General features: G+C 41.3%; 1 protein-coding gene across 5 annotated transcripts in view; it reads left to right on the top strand.

Moving 5' to 3' along the window:
- The window catches only part of LOC126918565 (leucine-rich repeat-containing protein 4C-like), a 279,614-nt gene that overhangs the window by 70,623 nt on the left and 186,090 nt on the right, over nt 1-22,901 (top strand). The window lies entirely within an intron of this gene.

Here is a 22,901-nt window from a genome sequence, read left to right as displayed (position 1 = left end):
TGTGTTCGTGTTCTTAATGCGGATGTACGTGTAGCTACGGCCGGTTTATCGCGTGTGTCCTCACACAGTTGATATATAGGGTCGTGTGCGTGCTTCCCCATGCACATGTGTCTCTATGATCTATGCGCCTCCACTTGGCCGCGTATACGCCTGTGTTCGTGTACGTTTCGTGTTACGCGTCCCGCACAGATTCACGATCCTGTGTGAGTAGCGATTCGGTCGGGTGTGCGTAAATCAGCGAGCGTACGCGCGCGCGTTTGCTCGCTCGCTCGCTCGCCCGCCCGTCTTCCCTTGCGATATCCATCTCGCGCAAGCGAAACGCCTGTTCACCCGTGTGTACGCGTGCTGTGTACTTTTGCGTGTGTCTAGGAGTTGTACGCGTTATACACGTCACTCGGTATACCGTGGGTAGAGTACGCGCACACGCGAATTACGTATATTAGGATGCGCGTGACCTAGGGATATACGCGCGGCGCAATGACGCGAAGCGAGCTAACGTGGCTATGTAGGCGATACACGCGTGTTTACCAGCTCTCCGTGGTGTGGTGTGGTGTGGCGTGGCGTGGCGTCGCGTCGTCGCTATAGTCACGGAGGCACAGTTGGCTCGGCCTGAGCGAACCAAGTCGCGCGCTAGTCGACGTGTGCGTGATTGCGTGCATGCGTGCATAAGACCCTTTGTGTGCTCGGGATTCGACGAAGCTGCCTTTACACCAGCGCCAAAGAGACACGAGCCAATCAATCCCCATCTGCTTTCGGTTTCGCCTACCCTACGTGCGCTCCTCTACCCTCGTGCTTCTACGTCTCCGGAATTTCGATGATCTTCGCCTGGAAACAGATTTATCTCGCCTGCTTTCCTTTCTCTTCGCCCAACAGTAGCTTTCCAGTTTGTTCCCTCCCTTTTCCATAGATTCCACGGGGATGTTGCTCGCCTAACATTCTGGTCCCCTGTGTGTTTCTATCTATCTCGAGGATGTATCCCGTACCGAGGCAATTTTATTCCGCTTGCACCCCGAGTACGGTCTCTCACAGTGGCTGCACGTTCGATTACCGTCTATAAGGATCGTGGCAAGGTCCGTTATCGGAGAATGTCCTACCGCGACTCCGTCTCTCTCTCCTTCTCTCTTTTTCTCTCTTTTTGCTCGATCAACCGGGTATACGTCTTCGGAGAACCAACGAAGATGACTCCTTGGGGCTTAGGGTGTGCTTCCATCGTAATATCCTCTTCTCCAATACTGTTTTTAATCTAGTCACCTAGTTTCGAAGGTCCTTATCTACAGAGAGATCCGTCGTTTGTCATCGTGTCAACGGCCGATAGTCCGTGAAAGCCACCCTCTCGTTCGGTAAAAGTTAAATAGCTTTTTTGCCGTTGGTCTGTATTATCAGACTTATCGTGGCGGAGATTCTGCGTTCAAAGGAGCGCGTCGTTTATCTTATGGGAGTCAGATTGGGGTTACGGCCGGATCGAAGGTTAAGGTCGAACTTTCGAATCGTCGAGCGAAGCACAGCGTTAACGGAGAAATCGGCTAATTTCCACGGTATACCGGGTGCCGAGTCTCTCGACCCTTGCCTCGCTTTATCTTATCTACCCTTCGATTGGACGAGACGGGACGTTGTACGGTTGGAAATTTACTACCTTCGTCGTGGGCTGCGAATCTTCCTCAAAGACGGAGATAATGATTTGAATTACAGACGCGATGCCTAGGTGACATCGCAGGTGTCTAATTGTGAGCGATAGCTGGTAATTCGCAGGTTGCCGCGCGCCATAGGTTTCGCCAGACCCGTCGCCTGCGGATTCGACCTGGTCGACCGCGATAGCTACGCGAGGATATGAGACCGGAAACGAGTTGCAACGATGCGAATAACCTCGTCAAATTCGACCGATTTACCTCGTATCTTCTCCCTAAGAACTTTTGCCATTGCGGCCCGCCCTTTCCTTGGTTTTCTCGAGCGCGATTTTTCTTCGGCCGATTCACGCCGCGTTCGCAGTAACATCAACGAGCTACTTCGAAGCAGGTCGATTTCGAAGCAACGTCTGAATCGTGATACGTAATTCGCAAACAGCCTCCGCAAGCAGTAACGCTGTTTCGATGGGGAAGATGCGCGAACGTCGCATTCGTCGTCGAAAACGATTTATATCTTGAATCCAGAGCGTTTCTGCTCGAGTAACGGTGAACGCGGGAATAAATTTCGCGAGATGTCTGCCAGCGGTGGAGACTTCATTACGGGCGACAGCGGCTTATTAAAAATGCCCGCTGAACTGGTTCTCTCGTCGAGCGCGATTATGGACGACGGAGCAGAGTGTCGTAATACGAACTGGAAATTGTGGCGCGTTGTTCGTTCCAATCTTTACGGTTTAAAATGATCGATCGCGGTCTTTCTTTTCACAATTTGTGGCTGGCAAAGTGACTTAAACTAAAATGTTTGCACACCAGCAGAGAGTCGAGCGATTTTCAAAATTTTTCTTACTCCGTAATAGTTGTTATTACGTTTATTTTTACGCGTACATAAGTAACGTTGTTTTATTCGTCGTTCAAAGTTATCTTCTAAAAGCGCATAAATAACGTATTATATATTCAGGAAGGAAAGATACGAACGACTCGACTGAAGAAACGTTAGAGTATGAAGGTTGGCGCGGCAGGAAACGTCTAAATGTTTCATTTTATGGTTTCCCTTTGATTAAAAATAATAGCTCTCGATTAATCGTTATGAAGTTTGCAAACCAATTTAGTTCGCGTAAATTATCCCGCAGGTGTATGTATATGTGCGTGTATAACCTATTTACCGTTCAACAAACACTTAAAAAGAAATACAAGCGTTCAACCGTCGAAATACCGCTTAACGACCGACGTACATGAAAAAAGTCGGATGTTTCTGAGGAACAGGCGCAATCTGTTTTACGCTTCAACTTTTCTCGTGGAAACAACAAAAAATGGGACAGAAATGGAATTCACCGAGAGTTCGTTAGAGGCACATACCTATGTAGATACTTCGATATAAATTCGCCGTGCATTCGGTTGTGGTGGTAAGGAGGGCGGCGACATCCGCGCGAGAAATATGTGGATGCGCGTCTTTCAGGTTTCGTGAAAGATTGAACGAGAAGCTTAAGTCCACGGCCTCTGAAAGGATCAATAGCATTTCGCGCTTGACAACGTGATATTCGACGAACGTCAGATTTTCAGCGGAGTTTTCCTCGCGGCCCAGATTTCTTCTATCCATTCTTCGCTCTATTATTCGCGGTATGAACGGCTGAACAGCTTCCCAAACTGTGCGTTGACGCCGTCTCGCGAATACGCGTACATCCACAGGCAATAAGGTGCACGACCTTATTAAACGCGTCAGGTATCGCGTCACGTCCATCTACACGCTTTAGTCTACGAGATATCCAATGGATATATGTATCAGTAGCGAGCTATCGTTATCGACATTCGATCACAATAACTACTTGCGAATTTTCCATCAAAAATAGAAGGCTCGTACGGTATAAGCCAGAGGGTATCGCAGAAAAATCAAGCAACCGTCTCCCGATATCGATTCCCATACACCTATAATTCTCTACGTTCGATTTTGCGTCACCGCATACAGCGGAGAACTTTGCGCAATTAATCTTTCATCTTTTTGTTTGCGGCCTAGTGCAATGAATATTAATACACTCGTGGAAACAATGGATTACACGTGAATAAATTACGGCGCTACCAATAGAGAAAGACGATTTATCATTCGCGTTAAAAGATGTACATTTTTCATGACGAGTCGATGGAAGATCGATCGACACAGCGATAATACGAAGGATTTCCTTTTCTTGATGCGAAACTTTTCTCTCGAAACACATTTCCATTTGCCAATAGCTCGCTGCGCCGGACAAATGGTAGACGTTTTCTTATACATATCAAAATGATTTAGGGGAATTATTCCATCTAGAAAGTAGTAAAAATATAGAATATAACGTATTACTTCTATTTTAAAATATCTTTACGATCCCTTTCACTTTATTCATCTAAATACAGCAACGAACGTATGGAACAACGACGATACTGAATTTAGTGTAAATAACGCCACCGATACACTGCAATAATATCGCGTTTCCGTAGCTTAAAACTAAATATAGTCGGTTGGATAGAGAAATCGATTGTACCCACGTTGCCAGTAAATCACATCTATCGACAGAAGAATCTGGTCCCTTTCGATGCGCTGTTCTCTGCCAAAGATAACGTCGTAAGGATGGTTCGTAGGAAGCGTTAATCTTATTAGTCACGTTTTTCCACGAAGAAACCGGTAAAAACCTGTTTTTCGTGGGCATCACCTTGACACCGTTGATAAACTGAATCAAAGAGTTATTACTATAAGACAAAAAGGAGAAGAAGGTACGAAGTTTCTGAAACGGATTTCGTTAAATGCTTTATTCAACGAGAGAAGATTTTACAGTCGATATAATTCTTAAGGACAAACGTTCGATCTTAAAATACGCGAAGCACAATTGTCGTATATCTTTGCGTCATGATGGAATGTTATATCGATCCTAAAGCCAACAAAATCTTGGAGAATGATTATTTATCACGGGGTACTTGTTACGTGAATTATTACAATGTAATAAATCGTAACAAGTTTAATGCAGTAACACGATTAATCGGCATATGTGTTATAATGCGATTATGTATTTAACGCACGTGTTCCACGGTATCTCAAAATTACTGGGTTTTTTTTCTTTTAGAATTACGCTTCGTACGAGTAAAATATTATTAATATAAATTATTTTACTTCAGATTATTGCACAGTGATGGATTATACTAGTTCAACGTGCGGCATTCTCTGTATATGATTAAAGTATCATTACACATTTGTTCGTAATGGTAATAATAATTATTTAGCTTTAAAAATTCAAGTTTTTCGATATTAGATCCTAATTAAATATAATGATTATATATGCGCATCGTTATCGAACAGCTAGCAACATGTACATTCCGTAACGAATTTTCGATCACTCATTATCCGTTGTTAATAATTATTCAACGTAGCTCAAAAGCCGAATAAAAAGACCACCCTTCCACCATATATATATAATTATTTTTTAACTGAAAGTATGTATTCTACGATAAACAAAAAGTTAACATACAAGTTATATATATATTCTGTTAACATACATACATATATATATATTTTTTTTTTTTGAAAAAATATTCCCCTAATAAATAATTTATTGCATTAACTCATAAAAATAATTTACTATATTATTTTTATAGGTTAATGCAATAAATTATTTTAAATATATATATGTATGTATGTTAACTTTTTGTTTATCGTAGAATACATACTTTCAGTTAAAAAATATTTATACGACTAATCTACCCGACTAGTGTCTTTTCAAAGAGGTTAATCAATGCGTGCAAACGTTTGAGGAAAGGCATGATTTTGTTTTCGTTGGAATTAAGCTTAAAAGCGACAACATTGTGCTGTATTAACTCACCTAGTTTCTACAACGAGTGTAAATGGTCGATCGACTGAATCGATGATGTCAGGATGTAACAACCAGGTCGAAATGATAACGCTACGTATTTTCCTCGACGTCACATTTCCTCTATTCGCTGTTACAGGACAACGAAACACGGACCTTGTTCCTTCGGGTTTAAATCGTTTGCGATCACGGTCACGATCGCGTGCGATCGATCTGCCACCACGCGATGGACTTTTTCTCGTTTCTTCACGGAAGCACACAGCGCGAAGCGAAGAAGCGCGAAAGCTGATTCCGCCACGACGCCTTAAATCACCGCTAGCTGGATATATAAAAGCGATTATCGAAACTTTGTTAATGCAATTTTCTTGCCTTTCGCTCCGTCGCCTGATACGCCGTGCATTAACCGGTCAGATATGTAACAAATTGATAGAGAAGCACGCGCATTCGATAGACATTATTTGCGCGCGAAAATCATTATTACACGGGTTACAGAAATTTGCCACGCCACAAATTGATACCTAGCACCGTCTAAAATTGATACTCAATACCGTACGTTCAACACGCAATCGATACAGGATAATTTGTTGTACAAGTTTGATTAGAGGTTATCGATCAAAGGTGAATGCATGTGGGAAAGTCGAAGGTGTTTGTCGTTTGTCGTTGATTCCTTCGTTGTGAAAGTATTTTTCGTCCGAGCTTTTTAGAGCACGGACAATTCTATTAAAAATCGTGCGTTCACCGTCAGAATCGATTCTTCGTTATTGATTTTTATTAAAGGTCCTTACGCTCTTCGTTCCAAACGCCAACTTCGTATTGGTCTGTATTCGACAACTTTTCAAACGTGATTTTCTCGAAAATAAAGCCTTAAACGAACAAATTTTAGCGTTTGAAATGTACGGGATTTGCAGATTTACAAAATTCCTGTTTCATCATAACGATAAATGGATTTTAATAACTATGGAAACTCACTATCGTGAACTTTGTTCGTTAGATAATTTACTATTCCTGAAATCTTATTATTATTTCGGTATTTAAATAAGATTATACTTGGTAGAAGAAGACCTGGTCTTGGTGAACGTACATATCGTTGGTTTTTAACTTTGGAAAGAAGAAGTTGGCGCAAACAAAAGAATTATAGCGATGATACAGTTACGACTTCATTGTTCGGTGGTCAATTTACCCGAAGCGGTAGAAGAAGAAACGAGAGAATAAATGCGATTATTAACAATGAAATATCCGCCTTAATTGAAAGAAACGCTGTAATACACAAGAGAATAGTTAACTGTATTAAACAGCTTCGTATAAATTAATCTTTTTATGAACAAGAGAATTTTATAATGATCGCAAAGCCATTTAATTATGACTGATTTATCGCAAAGAATTGTAACATGTATCTTTCCTTTAAAACGAAAAAATAATTCTTATAATTATTAATCCTCGGAAATGAGAAAAGAAAGAGAAAGATATAAAAAATGCAAAGAATACGAAGAACAGTTAAGCGTTCGAAAAAACTTGCTTCCCGATGTCATCTTTTGTCCCAGTCGCATTCCAACAATATGCTTCATGAATAAATGAATAGTTTTAAAGTATGTGTAGGGCACTTTGTTAAGTCGTCGAATATTGTTCACAATTATCATAGTGAATCGATAACGATAAAATTCATTTTGATCTTTTAAGTTGTACGATGCCCGTTCATTCAGATTGTTGACTTTGCCAATCGAAGAAAGACGACGTATTATAGTTGAACGATGAACATCCATTTTTATAGCAAACTCTTTTCGCGTTTCACGAGGATCGTTTTCCTTCAGTGCTTTTAAAGCATCCTCATCTACCGAAGTATTAGGTATATCGCACAAATCGTTTCACAGAGAAGAATCAGAGAAGAACGGAATTTTGCAAAGGACGGCTGTATTTTTCTTTCTTAACGGTGTTCCCTTTAAATATGTTGTTTGTATTAACAATGGCTACACTACCGTAATTTGCATACGTAGAAAGAAAAAATCGCATGAATTTCAGTAAAAGCGAGCATTTCGGAAAATATACCGTAAACCTGTGTTTATGGTACAATGTGATACATTTTACAAAATGTACCGAATTAATTATTTGCTTCGACTCTCGCTCTCTGCCATCTGTTTCGCATTATCAGATACCAAGAACGATTACTCTCGGCCAAAACTAATTAGTACAATTTGAAATATGTATATTACAGGATCTCCGTATCTGTTAAAACGTTCCAGTCACACCCAGCACTCACGCTAATTCGTACACACCTTTAATATTCAGCCGAGTAGGAATTTAATACCGCGTCTTTCTCACGTAAACTCGTCGTTCACGCCAGCTGTACGAATTCGTCTACAGCTTTTCTCTGAAACACTTACTTAACTAATTTCAACAACAGAATTGCAAAAATAGTAGATTTAATGTCGTATGTATTATATTGCATTATCCCATCTACTGGGAATAATTTTATACCAAGATTTTTGCTAGTTAAATGTTTCTTCAACTTGCTTAATTTTTTTTTTTTTTTAGAAATATATCAATAATAATTCTATAGGTATGCAAGTGCGCATAATATGCGCGTTTCTAGCTTCTTCGGTAGTTTCGGATAATTCGGTTTTACCAAAAAACGCATAATTCGATACGTACGTGCAGATTTTCGTGACCGGCTGTAAATCAGATCGGCTAAAATCGGCCTACAGGAGCACAAGGATTAAGACAAATTTCAAAATACAGCGTCACCGCAATTATTCGAACACGGCCGGCGATTTTAACGCGCGTGACATCGATATTTAACGGAAGCTCGGCGCGAACAGTACTCGAGGTTAATCGCGATCGATTCGATTGATTTGTTATTCGCACTCGAGTTTCCACGCTGTGGCCCAGCGATATCTTGGTCGACGCGAAACGCCACGGAAACTCGATTGCATCGACACCGTCAATCACGGTCTGGAGCTCGGATAAAAATGCGATTGTTGAAACTTGGCTAACGTAATTTCAGCGGCGCGATACCTCGCCGCCCGTCATTTGCACTTCAATTACGCGTCAACGAAAGCACCGCTATAAAGGAGATAATAACGGACGGTTATCGCGTAAAGATACTATAGCTACGCTGGGAAAATGCACCGCTCGGTCCGCTGCAACGAGTTTTGCGTAAGTGTGCGAAAAGTGGAAAGATGAGGAGACATGCATTGAACATACATATTCATGTATTTCTTTTGCTAGCTTTGAAACGATAACGAAGCTCGACGCTGAATTAAACATATTGCCCGTTTCGCGGCGACATGTCCAAGTATCGCGCGAAATGTGATTTCCGTGTTGAAAAATTGATTTTAATTTTCGCGTTGTTCTATCTTTATGGCTAGCGAACGTTATTGAATCAGGACCTGCAAGTAAGAACGTAACTGATGAGAAAGTTGCGTGAGAATGAATGGAAAGATTGTAGGGGAGTTAAACGTAATTAAAATTGCGAATTAAATAATTATTAAGAGAATTATCGCAAGATATCAATTATCCGAGCTGATATTACCGTTACTTCGAAATAGCATGCAGATTTACTTCGAAAGCTAAAAAATTTCAATTCCTTTGCGTTCCGGCTGTTTCTTCCATCGTACGCGTGATTTTTTTTTTTAAATTTCTGCATCATGACGCATTAATACATGGCGGATACCGCGTACAATGTAATTAAATTTTAATGAGGTTTCTGCATCAGGCAGAGTTTCCGTTTTCCGTTTCAGAAATAGGCCACCTAAATAATTTTCCGCGAAATTGATAGGTAGAGAAACGAGTTAACTCCTCCACGCTAATAATTTCCGTAAGCTCGTGAAGATAGAATTTGCTCTGGAATAAAGTTGTGTTGCCCGGAAGTACGGTGCTACGTTAAAATCCACCTATACATATACGTATTCACGGGAAAATTACTTCGAAAACAGAGAAAGGCGAAACGAACTTAATCCGTTGACGAACAATTTCTCCTCCTTTGATTAACCAAGAAATGATACATCTCGCCTTGAATCCGACCACCTTATTTCGACTACCCACGACAATAACCAACTGAATTTCCAAAGCATAAGTAAAAACAAAGAAAAAAGTAGACGCGAATGGAAAGTCTATCTCGTGAATGTATATAATCGTGGAATCAGTTGCGTGGCTGTAATTCACGACTAGTCGAACATTTTGAACAAATCGAGGCGCGATATCGCGACAGGTCTGGTAGTCGAGTCTGGAGTTAAAAAGTCGATTTTGCAACGCGTAGCGATATTTCCCTGTACGCGGCGGAAAAACTGATTGTGTCGACGCTGTCAATCACGAGCGGCGGATATAAAAGCGATTACCGAAACATCACTAATGTGATTTTCCCGACGAGCAGAGAGCAGCCTTTGCGGTGTATCAGCGCGACATCGGTGACTCTTGCTTGCTTTGCCCGAACGAGGCTGAAATTCATCGTTTTGGAACTAAACGAACGAAAGCAACGATAAAAAAGAGAGAGAAAGAGAGAGGAGGAAAGGGTGAAGGGAAGAAGGAACGGGCGAAGTAAAGCCGGTTGTCCCTTTGCAGGAGGCAGAGCATCAACAGAAACGTCATCTCGGTGTAACGTGATTAGCGTATCTCGTTCCGTTTCGCCGATTCAGCAGGTATAGACACAAAGGTGTACGACCTGTACTGTGTACGATAATCGAAACTTTTGTTCGGGCTATCGTAAGGTTATTTACCTGAATAAACCGTTCGATAAAAGAGTGCGCGGCAGCCAGTGACCACGTGAGACGCGGTTTAATAATTTCACAAGCTCTGTGTACAATTGGAATATCGCCTCGTGTGTAACATCGTGTACATTTTTCACGACGCGCAACCTGATAGACACGACAAGCCTGTTCTACGGATCGTTACACTCACCTCGGATTAAGTATACGTTGCCTGCACGAGAACGATGTGTTCCGAGCTCGTAAATCATTCCCCACGGGGGAAAACATCATCGAGAGAACATTTGCTAGAGGAAAATGTTAATTTATTTCGAATTTTCTAAGTCGTAAATCGAAAGTTGAAACAGCGAATTACGCGTCTTGGTGGGCTTTTTCACGGATCGTTGAAGCGTTGAAAGTTTTGCAAGTCGAATCTATACTCGCTGCTCCCTTGCCAGTTATTATTTACAACGAGGCCAAGCGAACCACGAGGAAGGAACGTTCGATGGGATTGAATTTTCCAGGAAAGCGATTCCCGACTTTGGTTCGCAAAACGCATCTTGGTTAAGCACGCTTTCTTCGTGAATCGACCGACCGCCTTTAACAAAGCGAACAAGGAGCCACAGGAATTCATCGCTACACGACTATTTCCGCGTTGGTTATGGTTTCCGTTAAACGAAAAGTCGAATTTTGCATGTGGTCCACGTGGCGTAATGAAAATACCGGCGCAACTTGCTAAATTAACGTAATTACCGGTCCTGCCGGCTGGCGTGTATCGTCTCTTACCATTAATTCCAGAGTAATAATTAAATTACGAGACACCGGGTCCGGAAACAGTCTTAATCACACACAATGCGTGCGCTGGTTAGTTAGAAACTCCTTCGCGTAATATTTTAATAGTTGTTCAATTTAGAAAGTTGTTTGTACCTTTAATTTAAATTTATATTTATGTGAAATTCTAAACGATGTTGCTCGTTTATCTTGTTCGAATAATTGTTTTCCTCCCAGAGTCCGCGTAGTCACAAAGGAAATTTTCGCCTCGCGTACCGTGAATCAAACATTTCAACGCATGTATGACTTCGCTCGGAATATTTGATGTTTCAAAAGTTGTTGTTTATCATTACCAGTTTCGTCACGGTAGCTTATCACGACAACTACGATCGTAACAACGTCCGCGGTTCCAGTACGAAGAGTTCGCGTGGCACGCTCTCGAGCTTATTACTTCATTGGTGTACTACGTGACGCTTTCACGAGCATAATTATAATTAATGCGAACGAAGGCAGAGCTTGGGGCGTCATTTGGAAGAGTGGCCATTATTAAGGGCGCAACGCGGTCACGCCAGTGTCACTGTCGGTGCGTGCTCGTTGGTAATTCTGTGGCGTTGATAACCGGCGCGCCGTGCCATTAGGTGGTAGATTTTATTGTCCACCCCGCTCCCGATAATCATCACGATACCTTAGCCCACACACCCCTGGCTGAAACGCGCGTACGTGACGGAAATATACGTCAGTAATCAGTGTACGCACCTGTGCGATATACGGGTGCTCTCCCAGTTTATCCTGACCATACCGAATATCCCCTCGTTTCGTGACACGATCGAGCCTTCGACAGAGAAATTGTTTCCTTCGACCTGATTCATATGCCCGTTAATCGAATACAGAAGTCCTTTGAGCGACTGCTTTTAGAAATCGTGCTTATTAGACCTCCCTGTTTTAATCAAATTAAAGCGCAGCACGAACGTTCTTCCGCCGTCTGGCTATCGCCGTTCTTTGCTGAATCGGAAATCGAACGTTCAAATGCTCTAACCGTAAGGATAATTGTAATTTCTTCTTCGCGCATCGAGTGAAAACTCTACCGACTATTTACATACATACAGTTTAATTCCAGTTTTCAAATGGTATGTTTCGATTATACAAGTATCGTACGGTTCGGCTATGCAGCGGAAGGATTATGTTCCTATGGCGTCGTTTACGTTTCTTCTGGATCTTGTAAGAATTTAAGAGGGACAGAAAAAAAAGTTAAACGTATATGTGTAGGAGAGAGAAGAGTGAGATAAATAAGAACAGGAACATGTTGTCCTGCCTGAATATATCATATTCACGCAGCCATATCGAACGCACGTGACAGAATCATAAATGCGGAGATTATTTCTAACGTCTCGATTTGTTAAGAAGGAGTGTTTTGATGACTATCTCTCGCTTTGACTATGCGAGCAGTATTTAAAAATAAAAATGCTAGGATATAAACGGTTGCCCGAAAGAAATAGAAGGTTGTCCTATGAAGAAGAAAAGTGATAAGCGTAGCATCGCATACGCGAGTCTCGTGTATCATTGTAGAGTACACATTTTCAGATGTTGCAAGTCTACAGTATCTTTCTCAACTTAGAAATTGTAAGAACAACGAGTTTAATTACGAGAACCTTGTATTTGCAATTTTTTGTCTCATCAAACCAAGTCAGACTGAATAACACTTTCCCTTGTCGGACGAATGCTCCGGTCAATTGAGCTGGTCGGATGGATCCTCTCTCCCTGTGTCTGATATCTGGATGGTTGTCGTCTACGCAAGGTCAGCGACATTGTTCTTTTTAAACGAAGCGATACGTCTTTATCAACGCGATGTCATGGCTAATGTAGGAAACAAGTTCGACAACACACGGCACGCATGGAACGTTGAATGGGACGACGCTCCGAATCACGGTAATAGTTTCTAGTATAGCTGGATGTCACGAATATTAGTACGGTCGGTGAAACATCTGTTTTCTATTAAACACTAGTGTACGGCTTCCTTAAGAGTAAATTACATGTGCCGAGTCGATGCACTATGTTGCGAGAAAATGTTAATTTATTATAACCGTTCCTTCGTAACACGGTGCGATGAAACGACTTTTTTATCCATTGCATTCGAACGCATTTAAATATTAGAATTATACGTTGTGTAGAATTTTGAAAGTAATTTATCATAAACCTGGACAATTTATTTCCCGTTTGTGTTATCGGAAGATCACATCTACCGGCTACGATATATTTTTCAGGAACTATTTATTTCATATTTTCAAATTAAATGTTTCGCGCACTGAAAGGAGTAAGGTGTACAAATTTCAGAAAATATAAAGAAACGCGTATCGGTCAGTTTACGATAACAAATGCAAACAGGAATAAACGATTGCTCCGTTTAAACAAGTTGGAATATTTAGCTTTTCAGCGGTGCTGTTTTAAAATAGAAATCTGAAAATCTGAGAGAAAATCCGTGCTTGAATTACCTTGTTATCTGGCAAGGGGAAACGTTGATTACCGAGATTTACGGATATTCGTGGATTATTTTGTGAGTTTGAGTTCCGAGAGTTTCTTCCTAGATGGTTTGCTCGACTTTTTCGAGGAGGTTTAAGATGTTCTGATTTAGAACGTTTATAGTTGTGCGTAGGTACGTGATTGCCTGACATTTCGAGTAATTTATTATACTCATTCTGTGAATCAGAGAGAACAGATTGTAACAGAAGAATCCGTTCGAGATCGTACAGAATATAATATCGCTCTTGAAAAGAAAACAACAAGATACCGTCTTAATACGATCCTAATATGAAATAATAATTCAAGCATAGAGATTATATCGATCGAAGGAAATCGTACGTACACCATTTCCAGTTGTGAATTCTGTCGGCTGAAGATATACATTTAGCTTCGAATCGAAATTTGTATATATCATTAAAACATAAAGTATTTCCTTTTTATGATTTTGTATCGCATAAATATTTTTCAAGAATACGTTTTATTCCATGTACGATTATCACAGTGTAAGCAGTTGCCCTCTTAAGGGATATCGCAGACAACGAACATCGACCACGTAACGATCGTTCGTGTACCATGTTTATTATAACTTTGGTAACGTATATTGCGCGAATATAATATCCTTTAATTACCAGTTGAGAAAGCCAGCAATCTATTCAAGTTATTGTAAACACCAGCATTACGATCGATGTAACTAATACGATAAAACGCATATTGTTACGGTAAGGAGCCGTACAACGCATATTATTATCGTTTCCGCTGATACGATCTAAAACTTGGGCGGTAATAAATAGCAACTGGTCAGTCGGTGGTTGCTACTGACTCGATTCTCGCCCATTTCTTTCCTCGATGTCGACCATTATTTTTGCAAGATAATCCGCGTGTGGTTATTGCGAACACGTAAAGGCTATACATCACGGAACGTTTCGGAGCGTTAAATATAAAGCCGGAATTAGAATCCAATTATGGTAATGTTTCGGTAAATATAAAGAGCGTAATTACGGCTTAGAGGCATTCCACGGAGTGGAAAATACAGTACAGTTCATATTTACCCTTATCGTGTCCTCGGTGGCTATTAATCATGGGGTCAGAGTCGATCATTACCTCTATAGCAGCGAGGGTTATCGCGAATTTGTAATTATAGCCTCCTAATATCTTCCTCATCAGGATAGTAATCATGGTCACCAAATGTCCCTAGTTGATCGAGATTGTCCCCAATTCCGATATTCCCCATCCGTGACAGATGCAGGCGAGCTTTAGGTAGATAGATGACGCGTTTGTTCGTCGGATCATTTCGCGTGCACTCGTCAGCGACGAATGCGTATAATAAATAATTGTTTCAAGCTTTTAACCCCTTAACCTACGATTTACGTTCGTGAATTTTGGCCCGAAAATGTAAACAAGTTCGCGCAGCCTTCGAGCCATTCGCACGACTTGTGTAGTACGTACTACGGGCTATGCCTGTAATATTTACGTTTGGCCCGATCATCGTACTACGGGCTATGCCCGTAGTTGTAGATTAACCCTTTGAGTGCTGTGAGCGCATATAGGTGTCTGGCGAAAGCTATCGGTGTGGACTAAGGACATATATATGCGTTTTCTGTAAGTGCCCGGCATGGACTAAGGACGCATGTATGGGTTTTTCAATTTTTCCGAACACCTACGCAGAAGTAATACTATTACGTTTGTGTGAAATAAATATAAATGCATTCCTTACGGCAGTAAACAAATGCCAATAGTGCCTCGTTATTGTCGAAGTGGTCACCACTTGTAAGAAAACTCTACATCTGGTTTTTTTAGTTTTCTCAAGCACTGAATTTTTCACACACAACTAAATTATTAACTTGTGTTAATATTTACTAAATTTAGTTTTCTAGTTTATTGTTTTCTAGTTTATTACCCAAATTCTAGTTAACTGTAAATTTCAATGTTTATAATAAATAATTAAAAATAACTAAAATATAACGCTCTTGAATCATTTAATCTCGTGCAAAAGAATTACTATAACTTATTACGATTTGCGCTTTGAATAGTCAATCAACAGAGTTTAGTCTAACGAAAAAGTATTCCGTCCACAGCGATCGTCAGCGCTAGACGCGCGCCGTCCTTACGGACGGCATAGGCCGCGAGTATTTAGCACTCAAAGGGTTAAGGGGTTAACGTCTAATCGTAATTTGCGAAATCAAGTCGGTATTCGTGCTTATTTACACAATGCCGTTCGAGCTACCATACTTTTGGATCTACAGTCCCTAGATGCATTAGAAAGTACGAAATTTAATCGTAATTCTACGTTATATTTTCCTTAAAATATATCTTCTTTCGCTTATCTCCGTTGTATAGCTTCTCAAATTTAAAGCGTTACCTACACAATGTTATACGTATCATCGTTAAGGAATCGTTTGTTCGACATTTACAAAGGAACTAAAAGTTCCCGAAGTGTTAAATTAGCGTCCGATTTAAGTTCGGCTAATGTTAATATTTGCGAGAGAAAAGTTACATAGCTTACTGGAAGGCTGGGCATATATATAGCGAATGTATGTAACTAGGTATGGGGGTGTGTTCCCTGTACCAGACAGTTCGAGTACTTTAAAAATTTACAACGAGAGTTTGGGAAGTGGAACGCGTTTAAAAGGGAATGTATAATCGTTATTGATACTTTCCTTACCTAGAAAGATATTCAGCGCGTTTGTTTTAATACGTCTATCTAAAATTGAATTAATTCCTAAGACGGCGAATATGTTGTAAAATTGCCAAAAAATGTCACTTTTCCTGCTCGATTCGCATGTATATTAAATTTCTTATACCTTGTACCACCATGTCCACTTTTTATCTCTGACTCAACGAATATGCGGGCTACCAAGCGAATCGAAAGTGATTCGATGTCGCAGTATGCCAAAGAATCGATGATTTCACTCGTGAAAAAGAAAAAAAAGAATCGCGTTTGCTACTTCTCCGATCTGACACAGTACAGTTGAAAATCTCGGCGTAAAAACATCGAGACTGGGGAACGTCCTACACATCGTTAAACAAAATCCTCAACCACTTTTCCCCCAAGCGACAGAGTGCGTGGCCGCGGGTAATTGTGTGCGTGGTCGTGTTCCACGCCCGTTTTCTGAACCGAGCTGAGCCACCGCGACTGATCCCTGACGTCACTTCCGCCGCTCGCGATGGCTCCCTCTTTTAAGATCCGACATAGATTGGGGGAGCAAGAACGAACTGTTCGTGCATGAAGTTTTACGGTTCGCCTTTGTTTGTCGTTCTTACGATCGCAAAACGCGGTCCCGCAGGAGGAAACGGACAAAGAACACGGAGAGTAGATACAGAGAGTAGAGAAGAAGACGCGAAACACGGATGAAAAATTTCACGTCCGACGTTTTTATCCGTTTCACGCGGCGTGCTTCGCATCATCGTGCCGAGAGAACGTCGCGCGAGGGGAAAAATTTCATTTGCAAAAACGAATCGTGCTCGTTTCCACTTTCCGAAGGCACGCGGTTTCTCGTCGATTTATTTCGTGCCTACTAACTTGCGTGCGGCCTTTTTTCTCTTTTCCTTCGCTGACCCTGGATTAACACACCAGCTTTTATGGGTTTCCCTTCGGCCGAGTTTTATGGTAGTCCGCGACGCAGGGGCAACGCCACGTTGTTCCTGTTTGTATGGAAACTGTGAAATGTGAACGAGCGAATAGGATAGACAGAAACGTTAACAATCGTGGGTATATTCCGGCAAAGATTAACGCGGACTCGTTTGAAAACAATTTCTACAAGCTGTTTGCAACAAAGCTGGGAAAACTAGCGAGATCGCGGATTACACCGATCGCTTAAGCTTAAATTTTCAGTAAATAGTAAATAAGAGCAAGAGTGAGATCTCTGTAATTGCAAACCTCAAACTGCTGCGAAGTAAATTGTAGACCTTGGAATAATGGTTTGCTTTTCTTTAATCCTTTGAAGAATGGGTCTAGTTTTAAAGTACGAAACGTTACAGGGCAGAGTAAATTGCTCGGGTTAACTCTCGCGTACTAAGTCCCGAAAAATTTTTAAGCGGTTAAAGAGCAAGTGGTATTCTTAAAAAGGAAATCGTGGTTGCAATAGGATCTCTTCGTCTACGCTAAGATTTAAATTTGCATACGAGTAAAACTGATATCCCGTTTAATTTCACGAAAGCTGAGCGAGTGAAGGGACAAAATTTATTTAATTGATCAGACATAGATCAGAAGAAAATTTCTTTCCATTCCTTGGTTAGTGTGCATATGCGTGTATAAAACTGCAGTCTGTATACGTAGTCAGCAAATACATAGTTTTGGTGGAATACACGTATGCATGCGGTTCGCGATAGAAAATTTCATCCATTTTTATCGCACTGACTGGCGCAACAGCGGGTAGATACGCGTCTACAGGATCGAATTAACTCGTAAAGCCTGAAAGTGGATTTTACGAAGGCTTTCGCAGATCAACCTCAAAAAGTAGTAAAGAATAACAATCGAGGTTTATGCGTAGTTGGTACGTTCCAAAAAAGCGCGATATAAAATGGCAGCTCTTGCGGTCCTCGTTGAAACGACTAAAGTACGTCGCGGTTTATCGAGCAAATGGGTCAGCGCTTGGTTGTGTGGTCCAGAATTAACAGAATTTGACAATATGTCGTAAAAGACACTGTTACGAGTCCCTGTTTCCTGTATGTAACATCAACGAGGATGAAATGTTCCTTTGAAGAAAAAGTAGAAAGTACGATAATGATTAAATACCGAATAATTCGAACGGCGATTCTCCAGAAACAATTGCTGCGTATTCAGCCTTCATCGGCGAAATTAACGATAACGAATAAACAAGAATTAAAGTAAGAGCAAAAAAGAAAAAAAAGAGAAGATATCCGCGTCTAACGTTCTGATAGTAACGTTCGTGCATATCTAACTGCTTCAGCAGCGATGTCTTTGATCGCGCAGAACGTCGGAAACGACAGGACGTCTGTTTATAATTTAAAAATTGAAAATCAACGACAGAAGCCGCAAACGAAAAATCATTCGAGTCCGCACTTTTCGATCACCCGTGCTTTTCATCCTGCGACAACCACGGCTAATTTTTCAATAGCCAACACCGCTGGTACGAAACCTGAAACGCCTACGATGAAATTTCGACAGCATTCCCTGCCCCTTTTCCCCGGCTGTTTGATCAAGCGCTTAAATACTTGCGTCTACTTTGCGCGCACATGCACTAATACACGAACGTTGGACCGCTCGGAACGCAGCGTTTGTTGCGGTCCAATGAAAATCACATCGCACGGTAAATTCGAATTCCCTCTAATTTCCCTACTCATCCGGGTATGACATTATTGGAATAAAGGCTCGAGCCGCGACAGGAAATCGAAGCAACCGGACAAATATGTGACTGAAAGAAGAAAGAGAAAGAAGAGAAGAAAGGCGGAATAAAGTCGAGAAACTGAAAACTCACAAAGAGATAGAGGAAATATAGGAGAAACGGAAAAGGAAGAAAAGAAAAAGAAGGAAAGGGTCGAGTGGAAGACGCGGAGGAATCGGAAGGTGCATTGGAGAGGTTGCAGACGGTCGACGACGCGATGCCCGGTGACTGTACGAGAAACATGGATGCACGAGGGTGGCTAAAAGGGACGAAGAGTGTCGGCTGACTGGGGAGCAAAGGCACGAGGGAACGCCGACGAGCGGCACGGAAGAAGAGGCTCGATATATACGTAGTACGTATGCAAGAGGGTGAAAAGAAGCAGGGTGGAGAGACGTGGTAGAGAGAAGGGAGAGAAAAGGGAGCCGAGACGGAGGTGGAGAAGACGGCCGGCTTCAAAGGAGATAACGATCTTTGCTTACGTTAATTACCGTCTGACAAGGATGAACGACCGACCAGGGTAGATCCCGATCAAAATTGATTGTCTCGAGAAGAAGGCCGTGACTGAATGTGACCGAATCTGCGACTACCTGTTCTTCGATAAATCATCCGGCGGTAAAGTAATCGTATTAATCCAAATCCGATTGAGAGGAGAAGCGTAATTGTACGTGGCGTATATAGAGCAAATAGTAAAATAACCGGGTAAATTATGTCGATCGTGCCGGGGACCAACAACCATCGTATCGTCAGAGATGCTTGATAAATTGTTTCCGATAAGGCGACGCGGCCGCCTGCCGAACGAAATTGTAAGTGGAATATCGTTCGTCCTGGCCGGGCGGACTTGACACTAGAACGATTAAACTATCGATATTACGTGTTTCCGCGATAAATTCGTTGCGCGTGAAATTTTCGCACGATCCCGAATGCCAGCGAAACGCATTGCACCCAGCTGGTAATTCATTCGTGTTTACCGTACCCTGCTACCGAGGCGGATAAATAGCTTTCCGTCTAATAAAACGAATCTTTCATTGCTGCCTGTTAACGCATAAAGAACAGTTCACGAGTATTTTTGGTTATCGTTGCGTGAAATTGAGATAACAAACTTGCCAATACAGAATATGAAACACCTTTCTTACGAGTAATGATCAAATTTCGTGCAATGAGATTTTTATATTGCAATTATGTAACTTGTTATCGCTCGAACGTATATTTGCGCATATATAGAAATTGATTTCGATTTCGAATTTCGATTACGTAGTTTTTTCAAGTGGACCACTTCGGTAAACCTTCCAGTAAACGCGCCTATCGTACACTGCAAATGGATTAAGTAAAAATCACTTGCTTACAAAATTGTTTGCGATTGTAATGAAATTCGTAAATCATTATGGACTTGTTAATTAATTAACGTAGCTTCGCTGAAGCGCGTAATTCAGCATAATTTGCTGTAATAGTAACCGTAGGCACTTTTTAGCTATAGCAATATAAATACGTCAGTTTACGCTTTCCCTTACATTTTGAGTGTAAACCTATTCGTATATATTATGTTACGAATCACTTCGTTTCAATATCTATAATCACTATATTTCTTTCTTTTTTTAAAATTCCAACAAATATTTTCACACATACGTTTATATAATATTTAATCGACTTATTCGTAAAATGTAATAAAAATCTGTTTATAAATATCTGCTGCATTGTATTTGACAGCTATTGAAGCTATTACCTGGAAAAACGTTGTTTCAAGGCACTTGTGCAATTTCATCATTTTGCGTTACACATCCATAAACGCGTGTTTAAATAGTATGTCAAATAAATTCCTGGTCGATATTATTACGTGTGCTTCAACGAGGCTCGATCTCATTGTTATATGCACCTATATGTAGCTGGCTCTTATTATTGCGCAATGATACGTGAACTTTCCTGAAAAGAAACGTAGCCTGGAAAATGCTACAAGCGTGAATAAGAATTCAGGAGCAGCTGGGAATTGATTTGTTCGGGGTGATAGTCCCCGAACACGGAATACGAACGGGAAATGAAACAGCAACGTTTGCTTCGCCTAATCAAGCATTAACGAGGAACGCGTGGATCGTTTATCAGTTTGTTGACAGCGATTCTATAAAGATAGGAAGGGACTTCCGAAAGCTATCAAAATTTTTACGACGACCCTTTGTCGATAAGTAAGCACTCGTCAAAGGGGAAGAAAAATTACACGACATTGGTTGGAAATTAACAACAAGGTAGTTTCTAGAATCCAGGGGATCGTTAATCGCCCTGAGATGAAACGGAATTCGCGAACCGTTTAAATAATTATTGCACGCCACACTTGATGGGCCATGGCGAGTTCGAAGCAAAAATAACTCTCGCGTAATTACTCGAACTTTCCACGTGAACTTTAAATACAAATTAAAGTGAAAATCGATGCTCCGATGAAACGAGTTATAAAATGACTGTGCATTTTCTTGCATAAGTCTTTTTCAACGGAAAGCTGAACGATCGATGGAAAATAACGAAGAAAGAAATACTAATTAATTTTTAACATTCGATATCCTATTACAAAAACGTTTAATTTCGTGAAAGGCTATGAAACTTGTTTAAATATTCCGAAACGATCGTAAAATTTCTTGAAATGGATATATCGAAATTTCTCTAAATACTCGAAAAAGATCGATTTCATCGATGCGTATTTATTTAAAAGCGAAACTCCAAGCGGCATTCGTATTACATCGATCTGATTCTGCCGTCAATGGTAGAAGAAATACTCGAGTGTACGGAATTAAAAGCGTATACATAGATTAGGTTGTGCGCGTTCTACGGTATCGCAGGCTCGCGAAGCACCGTTAAAGACCCGGTACGAAAGGTCCACCTCGAACTGATTACCGTTCTCCTCAAACAAATTACATCGATAAGCCACGCTAATCCGTGAATAGAGAGACGCTCTTATACGGATAAAAGGGTGCAGAGGCAAGGCAAATCTCGGAGCCTCGGAAAAACAGGAATTGGGTCGATCGACCGAACTCTTTAGTCTTTACCTCCGGTGAATAATGCCGCCGCCGCTCGAGAGGCCTCTTCATCCCTGCTTTAATGGAAGAACTGGCTACCTAAACCCCATGGAGAATCGTCGCTTAACATACCCTGGGACGATAATCAAATAGTAACGACGCGTAATTGTTGAGAGCCGCTAATACGAGACCCGAGCATTCCGCGTGGCTTTCGATAAATGTTTCACGACTCGACCGTATCGTAAACGCCAGTCAACCAGCCGGAATTTCTCCTAAGAACGCTACTGCGCCATGTAATGTTTGTTCCGACACCGGCTAGTAAAATATTTACTGGCCCGTATTTTCGTAACGACCAACGCGAAAACGGAACCACTGTTACGAGCCCCGCGTCCTTTCAATCCGAACAACTGTCTGTAAGAACATCCGTGACGAATAATACGATGGTGGCGAACAATGCCGATTCTTGTCCTCTGTTACGGATTTTTCACACACTCGGCCGGTTAGCCAAATATCGAATATTCGCTCGTCAAATTCGCAACCATTCGAAAACCGCAACTTTACAACGGAGCGGGTAACTTTCTTGACCCGTGCTCGTACTCGCATCGAACGCGGTTATAAAAGCGTTGCGTTTCCGCGTCGGTGCTATGTGGAACGCGTTTTACCGCCTTCTTTTATTACCGTAATAGAACGTATTGCTGTACGTGTACGTGAAGTTCGCGAGAACACACCGATGCTTTAGCTACGACCGGGCGTCGTTGGGGAACAAACGGCCAGTTTAAGGCAAACATTTAAAAGTTCCCGTTTTAATCGCGGAAAGAGCGTGGTTAGTGTGTGACTTTGATGGCAGCGATAGCGGAACCAGCAAGACAGGATGGTCGAGGCGAATCGAATATTACGATCAATGATTAACGAAGCGTGATAAAGATTTTGGTGACAGTGACGTTACCGATCGAAGCTAAAACGACACGATTAAAATTAATGAAATCTAGAAATCGACAAGGTCCATCTATAAAGATATACGAGTATAGATACCGAATGAAGCAGGTGTGTGTTAACTGAAATTCAGAAGTCGAGATTTTAATCGTACAAGCTGATCGTACATGAAATAAAACGCAACCCGTATTTATATGTAATTTTTTTAATTGAG

This window comes from Bombus affinis, chromosome 7, assembly GCF_024516045.1.
Source record: "Bombus affinis isolate iyBomAffi1 chromosome 7, iyBomAffi1.2, whole genome shotgun sequence".
Lineage (NCBI taxonomy): Eukaryota > Metazoa > Arthropoda > Insecta > Hymenoptera > Apidae > Bombus > Bombus affinis.
The sequence above is the reverse complement of the archived record's forward strand: the minus strand, read 5'-3'. Positions and strand labels throughout refer to the sequence as shown.